Consider the following 19,024-nt stretch of genomic DNA (forward strand, 5'->3'; position numbering starts at 1 on the left):
ATAAGATTAATTAATGTTGTAACACGCAGCTTATTGCCCTGAGATAAAAGCTCAGCTTAACTGAGTTCTAAAACCTAGAGGCTTGCCATAAGCACCTAAGCAGTAAGTGACCATGTGTCATAAGATAGAGTGCTGTTACCCACATGCATTGCTGAACTGATGATGAGGAACCACAAGATGCCCATTCATATCAGTTCTAGATATTTAAAAACAGGAACATTAGTAAAAGTCCAATCACAAATATGCCATGGTAACCAACCAAAATATGTGCTAATAAATGTGATAGAAAAGGCCTAGTAAGCTATGAGAGAAAGTCATCACAATATCTGGAACAGTCAGGAAATATAGATAAGGAAGAGGGCTGCCCCCTGTTGAATATGCGATTGACAAGAGTATAAACCAAGGGTTCTCAAACTTCATTGCACCACAACTAGAATTTTCTGTACACTGAGCACTCGGGTGGCCACCCAGAAAAAGGGCAGCTGTCACCTAGCTGGTCAGCAAAGTGCCCACAGCTGTGTGTTTCTACTGGTGGTGCACCTCCACACATGCCTTGATGCACATAACAAAATGTATGCTGCCCATGGATGAAACACTGACCACAATCCCCTTCTGACAACAAAAATTACTACACAACCCCAGGAGGTAGGGCCGCAAGCCAGAGCTCTGCTGCCCCAGGCTGGGGATGGAGGGCAAAACCAAAGCCCAAAGACTTCATCCCTGGATAGAGGGTCTTTAACTTGATCCCTGCCACCCAGGGCTGGAGCCCATGGACGGTGGGTGAGCCCCTGCATTAGGGAGTCGAGCCTATTAGTCCTGACCCTTCTACACAAAGCTCCTCTCCCATATGCTGGAGCCCCGAAGCATCCCCCCTCCAAAGGAAAAGCCCACGGGTACCCCAGACAGAAGAAGCCTCAGCCTGCCCTCCCCAGCCACAGCAGGCCTTTGACCCCGCTGAACCTGCGGCCCTCCCGTCAAGCATCAGACCAAGTCTTGGCTCTCCTGACTCCTGAGCACTATGTCAGCTCCAGTACCACCAGAGTTGGGCCAGCCCGAATACCAGGCCAAGATACTGGGTCCCCCAAGTGCCAGGCCAGCCCCAGCACTACCAGAGCCAGGTTGGCCCCTGAGCACCAGCTCCTCCTGCCTTGAAGGCCCAGCCATCACCTGCTGAGCCACCAGCCCCAGCAGCACCTGCTAGAACCTACTTAGTCCCCAGGCTCTCTGTGTCTCTCCTCATTCCCATATCCCCAAGGAGGAGGGACATGGTAAGCAGTGGGGACCTTGGGGATAAGGGATGGAGTAGAAGAGGCATCTAGGTTGTTGGAGAAGGGAGGGACACCCCAGCTCAGTTGTCCAATGGAGGGTCAGCAGGCTTATTAAACCTGTTGCCCATGCTGAAGTCCTTGCACTTTGGCCCTGAGAAGTAGGGCTATGGTTTGGGGTTTGACTTTGGACCTCAGCAAATCTAACACCAGCCCTGGCAGTCCCATTTAAATGGGGCTATGACCCACTTTGAGTCCCAAACCACAGTCTGAGAACTACTAGTACAGGCAGTCCCCGGGTTACGTACAAGATAGGGACTGTAGGTTTGTTCTTAAGTTGAATTTGTATGTAAGTTGGAACTGGTACATATTTTGGGGGGGGACGGGGAGCTGAAGTTAGGTGGAAAAGACCCTGATTCTCATACAACTTCCTAATTCGAAGAAAAACACATACTGTTTTGATATGAAGGTTTTTTTGGTTGATATTTTAATTAAAAAATGATCATAAGTTTCAGTGTTTCATGCTATATCCAAATCTTCCTTTTGGGGTACCTGAAAGATCCCCATTATTCATTTAATAGTCAGAATCTTTGTTTTTTATAACTAAAAAAAGTTTATTCAATGCATATTACTGTTCCAAATAGAATTTGCTACAGATGGTTCAGTGAAATTGGTATTAAGTGTAATCAATAGTCATTAGAGAGCACCGTGAAATATTGATACAATCAAAGCTGTTGTTGTATTCTGCTGAGCAGAAAATGGAAATCCCTTCCTGGGAAGTGTGTGAGAATTTATCCACAGGATTAATTTTAAAGAAAAATTCTGTGTTGGGTACAGGAGTTTAGCCATAGGTGGGTCCTCATTGTCCACTCACCCACTTTGCAACCAGACCCATCCCCTCGGGGCTTACCCTGCTCCGCTCCAGCCAGGGTGTGGGGTTGCAGCTTATCCCCTCTTCCCTTCTGTCCTGCTCCTCCCCATTCTTGCCCACCCACACCACTGGGTAATTTTTCAGCTTCACCTCTGCCAGGCTGGAAGGGACTTGTTAATTTCACGTAACGCTAACAAGATACTCCAGGGTAGATTGGCAGTTCCTCCAGGGTAGATTGGCGGAGGCCCTGGAGGTTTTTCGCCTTCCTCTGTAGCATTGGGCACAGATCACAGCTGAAGGACTCTCTGCATGTTGGGTCCTTCAAAGTATTTGAATGCTTCAATATCTTTGATATAGGTGAGAGGATTATTCTAAGAGGGGTGGTTGAGATTCTGTGGCCTGCACTGTGCAGGGGGTCAGACTAGAGGATCATAATGGTCCCTTCTCACCTTAAAGTCTATGAATCTATGAGTCTATGAATCTATACTTGCAGCTCTAGTGCTGAAGAGGGAAAGAGCAGTTGCTCCCAAGGTGGGAACTGTAACACAATGGGTCTCACTGCCTGCTGCTCCTGCTGTTCCCTAGGAAATTAATTTTTCCACTCTGGGGTGCCCCCTTTTGGCTGGTGTCTTGTTCCCCCCAGCAGACCCGTATCCTCCACAGCGAGAAAAGCCACTCCGCGTCTCCCTGGTCTGCTGGGGGGAAGCACCCCCCGCGCCACCGGAGGTGGCGACAGTGGGGTAGGCACCCGCACTAGCTGCATCCCCCTCCCCATTTGTAACTAGGGATCCAACGTAAGTCGGATTGATGTAACCCAGGGACTGCCTGTATAAGCTATGATAAAGGGTGGCTCTCAGCCGATACACACTTAGGCCAGGAAAATTCCAGGAAATCTCCAAGAACCATTTATGGGTCATCTTACCTACTACAGGGCTCCCTAGAAAAGGATGGTGCGAATATGCAAGTTCTGATGCATGTATTCTCAATATCTACTTTGCCACATAGTTGTGTTTGTAATATTTTTTATTATGTTAAAGAAAACTGAGAAGTCCTTCCCTCAACATTAGTGTGTCTCCCACATACAGTAGGGGCTTCACTCTCCAACTAATACTGTGGCCAGCCTAGAGAAAAATGAACACTGCCAAACCAAGCAGTGATGAATTGGAAACTAATACCTGACCAATATATCAGCCAACAGTTTTACATTATTGAATACTGGAGGATTACATGTTTGTTTTAGCCTTAAGAAAGTTAAAATATATTAATTTGAAGTTCTCCTGTTCAACTGAATATTTCAAAATTTATACACTGTGCATGTTATTGAGAGAAAGTTAAAACCAAGGATAATTTTATTTGGAAAGGAGAATAAGTGGAGCCATGGGACAGATATAGGCCCTAATTTTGCAAGGTGATTAAGTATATAACCTTATTTTAAGAACAGGAGTAGTCCAATTCATTTCAGTGAGATTACTCAGATACTTAGAGCTAAGCAACTTTACTGAATAAAGCACACAGTCTTTATGCTATATATGATAGGTTCTGAGAAGATAAACCATGTATTTCTATTTGTTTCTACCATGCAAGAATGAAAGAAAAAAATCTATTACAATAGAAAACTATATGCAACCCACAGTTAATCTGCATGTTATTGCAGTCAAAGTGAATATTTCTGTATGATTAAGAAAGTGATGGGAATTTCAAAAAGGATTAGATACCAACACTGGAAGTTCCACTAGCCATGATAATTCCAGTGCCCTCAATCTTTAGTCAGGTGTCAGGAAGGAATTCACCTATAGTTCAGCAGTTATAATGAGGTAAGTCATTGGAGTTCACATTTATATTTTCCTTTGGGGTATCTGACATTGATGGACAACAGCATTTGTCAAATTATAACAGGTCTTAGTTCTTATATGAAGGTGACCGTGCATTAGAGAGAGAATTCTACCCCATCTATTTTAGAGCTGACCAACATATCATTATCCAAATTATTATTTTATAATAGTGTCAAGGGTCACAACCCAAATAAAGCAACTTGGGGTGGAGAGGGCTTTCATAGCGTGGAGGACAACTCCCAGATTTTTGAAATTTGCAATGCAGGACCCCATCAAAGAGGTTACCTAGTAACAGATCTATTAGACTCCACTGGATGAAGTTCAGAGAGATACTGTGTCATTGCCTTTTTGAGCTCTCTCTGTCTTCTTCAGTTTGGTCTATAAAGTGTGTCAGCATGGGTTCTAATCAATTCTACAAGATAATCCAATGTATGCCAAATTTTAAGCACAGCAGAAGACCTCTGGATTTGAAGAGAACTCTCAGATGCACAGAGTCAGGCACATCTCTAATTATATTGGTATTTTAAGCCTTGATTTAGCCATCTAAGCACCAAACATCCTGACATGAAGCAAAGGTGTAGAATTAGTCACCAAACATGAGTGTGTAAACTTAGGCAACGTTCAAAACCTCATTAAGGACTGGATAGCAGGAATTAGTCCATCTTGCCTGATAATCCGGACAAATAGCATCCTATGTGTGTTAAAACTTTCAGTAAGAACACTTATAAATGGCAAATACACACTCAACCGGTTTTCTAACTAGATAGCAAGAATCATAGACTCAGAGAACACTAAAATTGAAAGAGACCTTGAGAGGTCATCAAGTAGAGTCCCCTGCCCTCATGGCAGGACCAAGCACCATCTAGATCATCCCTGACAGGTGTCTGTCTAATCTGCTCTTAAATATCTCCAATGATGGAGATTCCACAACCTCCCTAGGCAATTTACTCCAGTATTTAACTACCCGGACAATTAGGAAGTTTTTCCTAATGTCCAACTTAAATCTCCCCTGCTGCAATTTAGGCCAATTGCTTCTTTTCCTATCCTCAGAAGCCAAGTAGAACAATTTTTCTCTCTCATCCTTGTAAAACCCTTTTAGGTACTTTAAAACTGCCTGTAGTTTCATAGAGTGATCATGAAAAATGACACTTCTCTCTTAATCACTTGTAGGTAAACATGATACAGCAGCAACATTTATAATTCAGTCCCCAAACCCGATTTCACTCCTTAACTTTAGATCTACAGAGAGAATCATAATACCACATATACAAAACTGTATATTCATCATGCAGCTCTATAATTCCATGATTATTCTCACTACCTGACATTTTACAAAGTACAGTACCCATGGTGGACTTGAACACCAAATTCACTGGGTGATGTATTCATATTAATATAGTACAAAACAAATTTAATCATAAGAATCCAGGTATATGACCAAATATAGACATCACAGTACATGTTGAACCTCTCTAGTCCTGAATTCTATGGTCTGTCAATATACGTGGCCCAATATGATTTTAGTTAGCTGGCTGTTCACTTAACATGGGTGTGGTTAACTTTCCTGCAGTTCCATAAAAGGTATTCGCACCCGCCAGTCCTGGCTCTCAGTGTTCTTTGGTGTTATTTAGCCCTAATGTACCCCTAAATGTCTTCTAAGAATCCAAGAAGCAGTGGAAGGGTTGGTAATGCTGCTAGACAATATTGACCTCCTGTGGGCCAGCAAATTCTCTAGTTTAGCATTGGTCAGGTCCCAAGGTGCCGGATTGGAGAGATTCAATGTGGATTGTCTTTTGAAACAAACTGTCGGAAATGGTAAGAAAAAGGTTTCTAAAGTAGATTATATTTCTTGGCTGGAGAATATCATAATAATAACCTTTAAAAGAGGATAATTAAACACACAAAGCAAACATCTGCTGAAACTATATATTTGATTATGCTACCATTATCAAAATCAAGTTTAAAAGAATTTTACTTAGTGTCTCAGCAATCTTTGTATGTAACATTAGCAACTGCTGTTAAAGAAATGGATCTGTACAAACCCATTTCCTTTGGAAATGGTAATATTAAGAAGGTGATAGCTCAGACTGATGTCTTTACTGGAGTATGTGGCATACAATGATGAAGTAGATTATCCAAATTTTCCAGTGGTGGCCCTTAAAACAATCAAGTTTGGCTCCATGATGTCTTGCCAAGTGTGCTATAATCTTCTCCTTCAAACTCTTAAGGAGGATTAATTGACACAACTGCTTTAAGCTCATACTATCACATTCTATGTCTATGCCCCTACATAGAAGTTATATGTGACTTTCTGACAGTCCACAGAATCTGGAAGATCTCATAAACTGGCTTCAATATGGACTAGGGATATACTGGTATTCTTCCATTTAGTGTGAGGCAGTTACATGGATTCTTTCCATAAGTATGAAAAAGAAGTTGCCAGTTCAGACCTGATGAAAGCAAAAGCTCGTTTCCCACAGAATTTATTCTGAGATCATAATCATTAATGGTTTAAAGTCTGAACTCCATTGAAAATGTTGGTGAAACCTCTGTTTCTAAGTTTTCCCTGGTAATTTTCTCTTCAGGTGAAGCTGAGATTGAAACCTTTTAAGGGCCCACTGAAATCAGTGGCATAACTCTCACTGATTTCAATAGAAGCATAAGTCCGGTTCAAGAACTAAGTCTACACTAGGCCCTGGTTTACAGTTGGGAATAAGTTTGAATTAAGATACGCAACTTCAGCTACGTTAATTGTGTAGCTTAAGTGGAAGTATCTTCACTCAAATTTTGGCGCTGTCCACACTGCAGGAAATTGAAGGGCACACACTCTCCCTTCTGCTCACAGAGGCAGGACTAGCAGCATTGATGAGAGTGCTCTCTCAGTTCAAATTAGAGTGACTTCACTAGACCCACTAATTCGAACCCCAGAAGATTGACTGTGGCTGCTTCAATCTTATCTGTAGTGTAGACATGGCCTAGATGTCAAAGATGCACACTCACAGGACAGCATTCTTTGTACTGGGGCTTGCTCAGAGAATTATTATGCCAGCTCCTCTTCCCTTGAATAGCAACATCTACATTACTTCATCATTGTGAATATTAGGAAATGTAAAACAATATGCTGTGTGTACATCTTAGGCCCATTCAAGTTCACAGGCACAGGAGTGATGCCTATTTTTCTGAAGGCTCTTTCTCTCTCTCACTCCATTAACATTTAGTCACCATTTGTAATGTCTTCCCAGAATAAACTGAGTATAATAGTCTGTCTCCCAAATTGCAACAGAACATCAATGACGGGAATTTTTCTTTTTAAACAGCTTTCAAATGATACATAGGTTATTTTATAAGGCAAAGCCAGAGTTTCTCTCAGTCCAAACCCACCAATGAAGTATATAAGAATCAATCCACATATCTTTTAATCAACTTGGAACTTAGACTGGGTATACAGGACCAATAAAATGTAGAGGGCCTGAAGTCTGGCCCATTAAACTCTGTCTATACTGTTTTACACTTTTGGAAACCTAAATTCAAATTTATCTCAGATCAGAGTTGAAATGAGTATGCGAGTCCCAGTGAAGATCCATCAATATATACATTAAAGAAAACCCCACATGTACTATTCACTGTATGAACACTGCCTCTGTAGAACAGAGAGCAAGCTTTAGGTTGTTAGCTGCAGATCAGGAAAGAGACACAATTCTGTTACAATATAAGGAAGCTTGTCCACAGTACAGCTGGCTATCATTTGTACTATTAGTTGTTTCTTTTCATGAAGGCTAAACTTCACTGAACTCATATGGAGCCATGTATTTAGTGCAAAATAGCTAAGGTGAGAGAGACACAACTTTTTATGGAATTAATGTGTGTTACGAACTGTTAATTGGGACATTCTCTCTTGGACAGAAGCTAATTGTAAATATTGTCGTTTATTCTTATTAGCTAGTTGTTTTATTATTGCTATTATTTCTGTGTGTCTGAGTAGCGTTGGCTAACAGCTACAGAATGTGAGCAGTACTATAGTGACCCTGCTCCAACATATGCAAGTACTGGGAAAATCAGAGACAGAGATTTAGCCAGTCATGACAGGCTTGTTTATTTAAATGTAAGGAAAGAACCAGACCCATGGTTTTTATATCTACAATGAGTCCCAGAGGGGTACTCAAAAAATCATTATTTCTCTTAAAAACAAAGTATTGTGCCCTGAACAGAGAAAAAGAAAAGTAAATATATATTCCTCATCCTGAAAAAAATAAGTATTGGGTTTCCAGAAAAGGAAGGCATACTTGTTGTAGGCTACCCAATGGTAGACATCTTAGGCACTGAAAACTATCAGAGAATTTGCTAAAGTAATTACCCCTATCATGTTGCCTCAGCAACCACACCAGCATACGATATAAATTCAGACCTGAATGAAAGAAACAGCCCCATTAAGCCAGCTCTTGAAACACAGTTTCTTTGCTGTATTAATAAAGTAATCTTGTAGTATAGTCTGTGTCTAAATAGTCTAGAGAAGCAAGTAGATAGGGCAGGTAAATACATTTTCTGCCTCTCACTTCCTTTCTTTTCTTAATTTTTCAAATGCCAGAATTGGGGAAATCAGGTAATCCTCATCAGTTAAAGAAATCCTGATGACATTCACCACCACCTCCAACTACTAAAAACAACATACATTGGAGAGTTGGCTCCAGCATTGTCTACTCAAAGTAGATAACTAAGCACCAATATGGCCAAAGACTTACCTAAGATTCACAAAGTGCATCCAGTTGTGAATAGATTGATGCATTTAAGCATTGACCTAAAGTGCTGCAGGACTTAAAGTAATCAGGATAATGGATTTTTAAATTGTTTTTACAAAAATGTATTAAATTTATTACACTATAAATAGAGAACTAAATGCACACTTTGAATATTATGTCAATTTTGGTTATTTTTAAAAACACTGCAAATGTAAATATCTAAAAAAGGGTAACAAAATGGCTCAAAGGTTCTGGGATAGAAAATATATGATATATTACAAAAGCACATTAGTTGGTAGAAGAGATGAGCAACAGGAGAATGCTATAGATAAAATAAGAACCTCTGAGTTTTCACTATACTGCTCCTTATTAATGCTTTCCTATACATGAACAAGTGTACTTGATAAAACTAAAAGGAAAAACCCAAGAACTCCTGAAGGAGTTTTCTAAATTTGTTTGTTAGTTTTTTCCTTTTTATTGATCTATTTTTGTTTCTTTGTTTTTTGTATTTTTCTGCTCTAATTTACTGTTTCAGGAAAGTACTTCAGAAACAGCTTACTTTTAACCCATTTTGCTTAAGGTCCATTGGCTTCACTGGGACTTATGCACTTGCTTCAAATAAAGCATTGGAAATGGTTAGGATGTTCCAAATTTTGATTTTTCAGGGAAGATGTTTACTGACAATTTCATTTTTTTCACTAAAAGATCAAAAACCGCAAACATATTTTGCCAAAATGTGTGTGCTTCAGACTTTGAAAAAAAAAAGTCTACACTTTTTGGGAGGGGCAGGAGGGGGGGCAGGGAAAGGGTTCACTTTTATTTTTTTTTAAATAGATTTTTTTTTCCCCATCAGCTCCATTAAGTACATTTCAGTACTTTCCTGAAGCAAGATGTTTTCCTGAAATGAGACCTTATGCTGTGGGTCTAATGCAGAAGTGGGAAACCTAAGGCCTTGGGTCCAAGTATGGCCTCCAAGGCTCAGGGCTCCCCCCCGCCTGTTGTGGATAGATTCCTGCATTTAAGCATTGACCTAAAGTAACCTACCATGTTGGTGATCCAGTCCCCCTCCCAACCCACCATCCTCCTGCTGAGCTGGAGCACACAAAATCTACTATCCAGACCCCATTAGGCTCTGGTGTGCAAGGGGAATGTGGAGAACGTTTTTCTCCTTCTCAGTCGGGGGGGATGGGAAGGGTTAGAATTAGGGAAAGGGGGGGCATGTTTTTTTAAATTTGTTTTTGCTTGTTTTTTGTTTGTTTTTGCTTTTCATTGTGTGCAGTCCCCGACTGATTTTTTTTAATCGAACAGCAGCTCCCAACTTTAAAAAGGTTTCCCACTCCTGGTCTAATGGATGCTATGTCTATATAGAGTCTTGGGCATTATCTCTCATTGGTTTTAACAATATATCCTAATGATCCTGAATGTAACCTCTGCCTGCTCACTGGTATTTTCTCCACTGGTTCCTGCTGCTGAAAGAAAGGGGGAAACTATCCCAAAGTAAAAGAGGGTATTTCTCAGCTACCAGACATTGCCAAAGTCAGCCTGATGAAAAAAGGCTATATCTAATCCATAGCTGACTAACAATAATTGTTTTCTTTTTCTCCCCTCTTCTCATGTATCCTCTTTTATCTTTTGTCTTTCTTCTGGATTTGCGCTTCGGGAAACTGATTAACAGCAAATAACATTGCCACAGCTTTTTAAATAAACTGAGAACCGTTTGATTACAATCTTATTAATATTGTTATAATAAATTAAGAAAACAGTAATAAACAGAAGATTTTGTTAATTAAATCCTTCATGAAGCAAGTAGTTAATAATAAGTAAGAGCAAGTAATTTCTCAGCAAGTAATAGAAAATTTACATCATATGTACTTGCTGAGACGTTAGAGACTGAGACCACGGAAAGCAATTAAAGTTTAGTACCAACCATGGGATAAAAAACTAATGACATCTAATTAATCATGTAATCGTGACACAGCTTGTGGCATCTGGTTCTCAATGAATATAAGACTCTTCTACAATCTGCACGTACCACACTTTAGATCTTGGCTTGCAGTTTGGTTAAAGGAATTCATTTTAAACAGATGCAGCCACTGTTTTAATGAATTTCACATTTAGAATTGTTATTGTATTGGAATTTATTTTCAAGGTTTTGCTTAGAGTCTGCTACAACTTTTCTGGATGTTCCTCCAGTTCACAACTTCCGAGTAAATAGACAGTGAATTGGTTTTTAAACTCCTGGGTCTGCTGGGAGGAGGAAAGTAATTATTTCAGCAACCCATCCCATGATAGCTCACCATTTATGAGAGTGATTAACTCAGTTGTGGCTATAAAATTGCTGCTGAATAGCATGGCTGCTTGCAAACCTAACATTTCTGACATAACATGTCTGTGAAGGTTTTAAGGATGTGCCCAGAAAGGTATCAGATGCTTGCTGGTAATTCAATGCCACAGCAATAAAAGTTCGGTGTTAAAAGGAAAGAAATAAAATAATAAAGCAAATTAATATTTAATTCTCTCTCTTCCTGATCCAGATGTCGTATAGTTCTCCTATCCCCACTCTTGATATCATCCACACTCAAATCAAAGTCTAAGGATCATTTTGTAGAGATGACATGAAAGCTGATATATATACTGTGGTGTTGCATCTGTGTTAGTTCCAGGATTGTTGATAGGCAGGTGAATGTTGATGCACAATCTTAAAGACTGAAGTTGTCAGGATTTCTTGTTAAACCTCCATGTGGGACATGGACTATCTCATGGGAAGAACTGTGAGCCCCTTTGCCTGATTTGCTTAAAATCAGATAAGGCAAAGGACGAGAAATATATGAAAAGGGACAATCTTGCATTAAGGGTGGACTAACTAATCCAAACATTTGTTTCCTTTCTAATTTCCATTGACTAAATATTGCTCTCCCTCACTCAGGCCAAGCTCCAATTGACTTCAATGGGACTTTTACTAGAGTTAAGACCTGGAGGGGGAGGGCTTGGAATTCTATACTATATTGTGCTTTTAGTTCAATAGTGACTTTTTTCCAAGTGGATCTTTCTTTCCCATAGTAATATTTTTATTTAAAAAATTCCTGAATTTTAGAAAAGTTTTAGAAAAGCTATGGACAAACTTGGACCAGTTCTTCCCATCGCCCCCCTATTTTGTAGGGAGAACAATTGAATCTGTTCTTACTGGAGTCTCTAGCAATACTTGATACCAGGGATTCATTTAGTTAGCTTAAGTTTGAATTTTCAGGATGCCACAAACCCTGAAAATATACCTTTTCCAGAGGAACATAAACCAGAGTGACTGAATGAAAGGCTGTAGAATTTGCCTTTCAGAACTTCCTGCCCTGTGTCCAATCAGTTTCCTGCCTGCTATTCATGCAGACAAATAAATCCAATCTAGCTGAATTTGAGGTCTATAAAACACAGACAGCTCTGCTACATTCAGAATATGATGGGTGGGATCTCGGAGGATTAATGCTGTCATAATCAAAGCTTGTAAAAAGGCTTCTGTCGAGATGACACAAGCAAGCACTGTTTGGAAATCTCTTTTCAGCATATTACCATGTGAATAAATAATATTGTCGATTTGTTTCATTTACTGATCTAATGCAGAGTATTACCAGTGTTTCCTGGGGATTGGTCTACACACATCAGGAGATTGAAGTAAGATATGCAACTCCAGGTACGTAAACTATGTAACTGGAGTCAATGTATCTTACATCCCCCATTCAGCCCTGTCCACATAGTGGGAAGCCAATGGGAGCAAATGCTCCTTGTCAGCTTCTCTTACTCCTCATGAGGAGCAGGAGTACTAGCACCAATAGGGGCACCCTCTGGGTTTGATTTAGTGGGTCTACACTAAACACTCTACATTGAGCCCCAGAAGATTGACTGCGGCAGCATCAATCTTCCATGTAGCGTAGATATGCCCTGGATGTGCAAATAGCAAGTGGTACTTCAAATGAGAGAGAGAAACAAAGAGAAAATAATGATAACTGGAACAGTGCTGCCAAAACAATATGAATACCAGCAAGCTGATGAAAATAGTGACATTTATGGGAATCCACAGATAGATTTAGACAGAGCTGTGGTTTCCACTAGTGTAACTTTTCTTCATCTTTTATTTATGTTTATCTTCCAAAGCAAACTACTGTAACTAATATATTTATAACAACTAGGGATGGGACAGAAAATCTGGAGAGAATGAGAAACATGCTTGGGCTTTCACCCATTTGTCAACAGAATTGTTTATCAGTTGGGAAATGTTGTCATTCCCCAGCAAAAAAGAGAGATGGGGTAACAGTGACTTCTAGGCTATGTCTACACTGGCATGATTTTCCGAAAATGCTTTTAACGGAAAAGTTTTCCGTTAGAAGCATTTTCAGAAAAGCGCGTCTAGATTGGCAGGATGCTTTTCCGCAAAAGCACTTGTTGCGGAAAAGCGTCCGTGGCCAATCTAGACGCGGTTTTCCACAAAAAAGCCCCGCTCGCCATTTTCGCGATCGGGGCTTTTTTGCGGAAAACAGTACTGTGCTGTCTACACTGGCCCTTTTGCGCAAAAGTCTTTCGGAAAAAGACTTTTGCCCGAACGGGAGCAGCATAATATTTCCGGAAAAGCACTGACGATCTTACATGAGGTTGTCAGTGCTTTTCCGGAAATTCAAGCGGCCAGTGTAGACAGCTGGCAAGTTTTTCCGGAAAAGCAGATGATTTTGCGGAAAAACTTGCCAGTCTAGACACAGCCCTAGTGTAACTGCTCCAAAATTAATGGGCATACACAACTGATGAATTTAGTGAAGTGTCTTTTGCTAAACAATCAGAACAGTAACTCCAACAATATACATGAGACACTTATTTATACTGAGCACAATTTTTCAGAGTACTCTTTTTGGACAATCTACTCTTTTTGTAGATTGGGCTTGACCAAAACATTTCATGAATTCATGACAAATTATTAAATTCTTAAAAATTCTGAGCAAAACATGACAGCTTTTTATTTTAAACTGCTTTTTGTTTAGAATTTTATCTTAATGTTTAAAAAAAAAAAGCCTTGAACCCAAAACATTTTCATTCAACCTGAATTTTTTTATAAAATATTGTGGTTTGCCCACCTAACAAAAATGTTTTCTATGTAGCTTTATTGGTTACGTATCTAATGAAAGATCCTGATCCTCATGTATGATAGAATCATAGAATACTAGGACTGGAAGGGACCTCAAGAGGTTATCGAGTCCAGTCCCCTGCCCTCATGGCAGGACCAAATCCTGTCTAGACCATCCCTGATAGACATTTATCTAACCTACTCTTAAATATCTCCAGAGATGGGGATTCCACAACCTCCCAGTGTTTGACCACCCTGACAGTTAGGAACTTTTTCCTAATGTCCAACCTAAACCTCCCTTGCTGCAGTTTAAGCCCATTGCTTCTTGTTCTATCCTCAGAGGCCAAGATGAACAAGTTTTCTCCCTCCTCCTTATGACACCCTTTTAGATATCTGAAAACTGCTATCATGTCCCCCCTCAATCTTCTCTTTTTGTAAACTAAACAAACCCAATTCCTTCAGCCTTCCCTCATAGGTCATGTTCTCTAGACCTTTAATCATTCTCGCTGCTCTTCTCTAGACCCTCTCCAATTTCTCCACATCTTTCTTGAAATGAGGTGCCCAGAACTGGACACAATATTCCAATTGAGGCCTAACCAGCGCAGAGTAGAGCGGAAGAATGACTTCTCGTGTCTTGCTCACAACACACCTGTTAATACATCCCAGAATCATGTTTGCTTTCTTTGCAACAGCATCACCCTGCTGACTCATATTTAACTTGTGGTCCACTATACCCCCTAGATCCCTTTCTGTCATACTCCTTCCCAGACTGTCGCTTCCCATTCTGTCTGTGTGAAACTGATTGTTCCTTCCTAAGTGGAGCACTTTGCATTTGTATTTTCTCTTTATTAAACTTCATCCTGTTTATCTCAGACCATTTCTCCAATTTGTCCAGGTCATTTTGAATTATGACCCTATCCTCCAGATTAGTCGCAACCCCTCCCAGCTTGGTATCATCTGCAAACTTAATAAGTATACTTTCTATACCAATATCTAAATCGTTGACGAAGATATTGAACAGAGTCGGTCCCAAAACAGACCCCTGTGGAACCCCACTTGTTATGCCTTTCCAGCAGGATTATGGATGGAAATAATGATGATGCCTTGAATGGGTTGGCTCAACTCATGATGCCTTGAAGGGGTTGGCTCAAAGGTATCTCTGAGACCATCTGTGTCTGGATCCCCAGAAAAGCAACTTTATTCAGTAGGAACATGCAAGTTATAGCACAGAATGTGCTTGGTATGCAAAGGGGGAGATAGTTCTCTCAGTGAGGGTCCTGCCAGTGAACAGAAGTTTTGCAATTGAGTTCAAGCTCTCATACACTGTCTGTTGGCATTTACAGATATTATTTAGTTAGGGAGAAACCACAAATGAGGTATGGCTCTATGGATGTTTCTATGGAAGTTAATAGGATGTCATTACCCATAGACTTGAAAGTTGCTGAGGGTCCTAACTGTAAGAAGGTGGACATTTTACTTCTCTCCGTAGTCAAGAAGTGACTTGTGGTAGCACTTAGGAGGTGCCCCACATCCTAGGCCCCTGCCAAAATTTTAACTGCTAAATGGGGTGTCTCCACATGCCCCCTCCCTCTCTTTCTGGGTGGCCCTCCCTGCACTCTCCTATCCTCCTGCAATCAGTACTGTCTCAATGCCTTTTCTAGGTCTAAAGCCTGACTGGAAGGGATCCAGGATGATGCAAGGCGTCACATATCAGAGATGACTTATCAGGAGTGTAGAATATCAGGATATATGGTAAGATTATTGACCTCTATAAATGGTGTCTTAATTAAGAAGCAGGCCACTCCATATTTAAATGGATTTGACAGCTTGCCTTCTTCTTCCAAAGGCATTAACAATCTCTGTCAGCAGAAGTGGCTCAGTTACTTTCGCTGACTTTCTCTAGACAAAAGGGGCAGGGGTCAATTCCATGTGGTTGGTCAGATTTCCCCCTGAGGCCTTCACACTCATCAGCTTTGAGATCAGCCCCAAACTCTGTCAGGTCATGTGGAACTTGTCCATTATAACCTGATCTCGTTTCCATTGTTCTGGTGATATTATAGATTCATATGATCTTTTCTGTGAAACAGGATAAAAAAATCCTCAAACTAAAAATGTATAAAGAAAGCTATACCCTAGAAAGCATGCTGTATGGCACCTCTTCCCCTTGTCCTCTCCTGGAGCTTTTAAAAAAGTTGCTAATTTTATCCCCCTACCACAAATGAGAATGAACATACACATGATTATTGTATGAATACCAACTTGCAACACACTGACAAAATACATTTCCTATTTATTTCAAAGCAAATTCATCTGCTATTTGCAGATCCTGAGTACTTTGTGTAGTGGTCACCACTAAAATGTCAGTTACTGAAGAGATATTGGACTTTGTGCTTACATATGTATAATATATGGTATTTATTGGTAAATGTAATTAAAATGTCTACCACTGGAGAATGCTGTTAAGCTCTGGAGAGGACCAAACCAATGAATGTATTTAACTGAAAGGAAAAATAAATAGAAAATGCAAAAAGTCTTCCTTTTAACAAGTTAGAAAAAGGAAACATTAATTATCTAAGTTATGTAATGAATGGATTATTTTATAACTGATATGCTACTGAAGAATGAAATCCCTACCCAAGAGAGCTTAAAAGTCAAAGATCTATATGAATATGATACAATAAATAATCAGAGAATAAGGATTCAAGAGACTGTATACAATTGCAAAACATGCCCACCTTTAAGATACCAACATTTTTCATTTCACTTTTTACATTTAAAAATTGATTTGGATGTTCAGTTTTTTAGTTGATAAAAATTGCATTTGACACAGAATTTTTTTACAAAAGCATTTTGCAAACTTTTATCTGCACATCTCCCACTAACTTACCTGAGAGTTCATGCATGTCTAATACCAAGTAAAGGTAGATGTTAAAGACACTAGAAGTTACAGAGGTGTTCTGTTCTGAGTATGAAAGTTTTAGGTCCTTTTACTTTGGACTAGAAACATTTTGATCTGACAATAAAAAAAAAGGATAGAAGAAAAGAAACCAGATCTAAAATGTGGGTTGTGCTCTCTTTGCTTTTGCTTTTCAGCTGTGTACTGTATCCTGATTAGCTTTCTGATAGCTACTTCCAGAAAATAAATGGCACATGCTCTAGTTCCCAATTTGGAATGTAATGGATATAATGTACTTCCACTGAATAAATACTTGTCTTGAGCCTTGCCTGAGGCTGCTTCAAAACCAAACTCCTCCCCCCCCACCCCCACCCCCACATTGCAAATCTGGAAAAATCACTAACAGGGAAACAGAGAAGTATTTGGAGAATCTGTTTCTTAAATCTTTTTTTTTTTTTAAACTTCCTGTGTTACTTATTTTTTAGGGGTTTTATTCCATGGCCATTTTAGAATGGTAATTATTTTCATTCTGGAAAGTGATCTCATTCATTATGTATGTCTTATATCTCAATTCCAGCCATGTATTCAGCACCTGGGGTGCATATGGAAATTTAAGTTATTGCAACTCACTGTAGTAGCCTTTTCAGATAGAGATAAAAAATAAAAATACTTATTTCCAGACCCTGAGACCCTAATAATATCTGGCATAATTTGAGGGGACATAAACTGAATATTATAGATGTCCTATATTACTGCCTTATTCTATCAGTTTTCAATTAACAGCTTGATCCCCTGTCCTGCAAACCCTTGGGCAAATGTTTACGTTTAAGCACATGGCTAGTCTGACTGAGTACTTGCATATTTACTTACAGGATCAGGATTCTGTGTAGTTACCATCTTCCTGCCTTTAGAAACTCTTTCTTTCACTTTCTTGCTGTGAACACATACAGGTTTCAGTTTTGCCTCAGAATTTGCTTGTATAGAAACCTGCAACCTCCTAGAGTCCCACTGGTCCATTAACCAATCCTGATGCAGACCTGGTTTTACTGTGTGTAACTAAAATATTCAACCTAAAACTCATTTAGACTTTATTTAAAGTTCAATTGGGGGACAAAAATCACAGCTGATGACGGACATATTAGTGAAGCTCCCTATCTTCCCGATCCACTCCATCTTGCCTGGCCCTAACAGTATCTATTGTTACTCTTTGTTCACCGAAAACCCTAAAGTAGCCAGGTCAGCAAGACACACAAAATTCCACAATCTCTGCGCTAAAGACCTTACTGTCTATGAAGAAACACAAGATAAGATGAAAAACGATAAAATGAGAGAGAGGGAGGATTTAGAAATACAGTTTCATGTATTAGCTTAGTGGCACTAAACTTGTCTTTCTGGGCTAAGAGAGGAAATCTGTACATTTTTAGCATCAGTTAACCAAGGATGAAATTCCCCTCTCTGGAGAAGGCCAGCACAAGCTATATTTTGAGTGCTCAAGACAGGCATACATGATACATAGGGTTTGGGGTGGCACTCTGCAGTGAGATAAATTTACTTCACATAAGTCAAAATGTGGGCTCCGCTAGAGATGAACAAGATCTTTCTTTAAAGTACTGACAAGTATCACCATGACAAGCTATACCAAACACACATAGGAAGAACTATATTTTTCCATTCTGGAATAATTTATTCTCATATATCAAACATTTGCTTCTCACAGAACTAGAATTTTTTATTTCTACTCAGACTGATTATCCTTCCGCTCCCCTTCCCTTCCCACACTTTCCCTTCCTTCCATGGCAAAGTTTAGAAAGAGCTATCAGAACTATAGCAGTGATCCGACTCACAGTTTGGTCACTTATTTAATGTAGAAAATGAGGGATGCTGACAAAGAGTAAAACAATAGGACTCTGCTTTTTACCTCAGGAATGTAAATGAATTTCAGTTTCCAGCTAAGTTTCAAACGCCTGTATGTTCCACTTCCTTAAGAAGCTGACAAAATAAATTCAGCACTGAAACCAAGAAGAAAATGACTCTGACAGATTCATTCTCATCTGGGCATCCTTTCCTAGATCTCCCTTTGCCAAGCCATGATTGCAACAGCAATTCCTTATTCCCTTGAATAAATGCCATAGAGCTGTTCCAACAAGAACAGCCACATAAACCGTCATAGAGGTTAGTAGTTTTGAGAGCTATGTTGTGCAAAGGAACTAAGAGCAACTGCCACTAGTAGAACTCCAGGAATGCTGTTGAGACTTGAAAGAGACTGATGGAGGATGAGAAGATAAAAAAGCACATTATCATTTCAATTTAACATTTTTCAGCC

The 19,024-nt window shown here is 39.7% G+C and overlaps 1 long non-coding RNA gene across 4 annotated transcripts in view; it reads right to left on the reverse strand.

Annotated features, from left to right (window-relative positions):
* The window catches only part of LOC142829575 (uncharacterized), a 294,677-nt gene extending 275,881 nt beyond the window's left edge, over positions 1-18,796 (reverse strand). For 3 of the 4 annotated variants that reach the window (XR_012904104.1, XR_012904105.1, XR_012904106.1), the window contains exon 1: positions 18,620-18,796. This is a non-coding gene — a long non-coding RNA (uncharacterized LOC142829575). Of the gene's footprint in view, positions 1-16,692; positions 17,010-18,619 lie in introns of those variants that run through there. The other variant, XR_012904107.1, reaches the window with a different exon arrangement.
* Between the last annotated feature and the right edge of the window lie 228 nt (positions 18,797-19,024).

This window comes from Pelodiscus sinensis, chromosome 5 (assembly GCF_049634645.1).
Source record: "Pelodiscus sinensis isolate JC-2024 chromosome 5, ASM4963464v1, whole genome shotgun sequence".
Taxonomy (NCBI): domain Eukaryota; kingdom Metazoa; phylum Chordata; order Testudines; family Trionychidae; genus Pelodiscus; species Pelodiscus sinensis.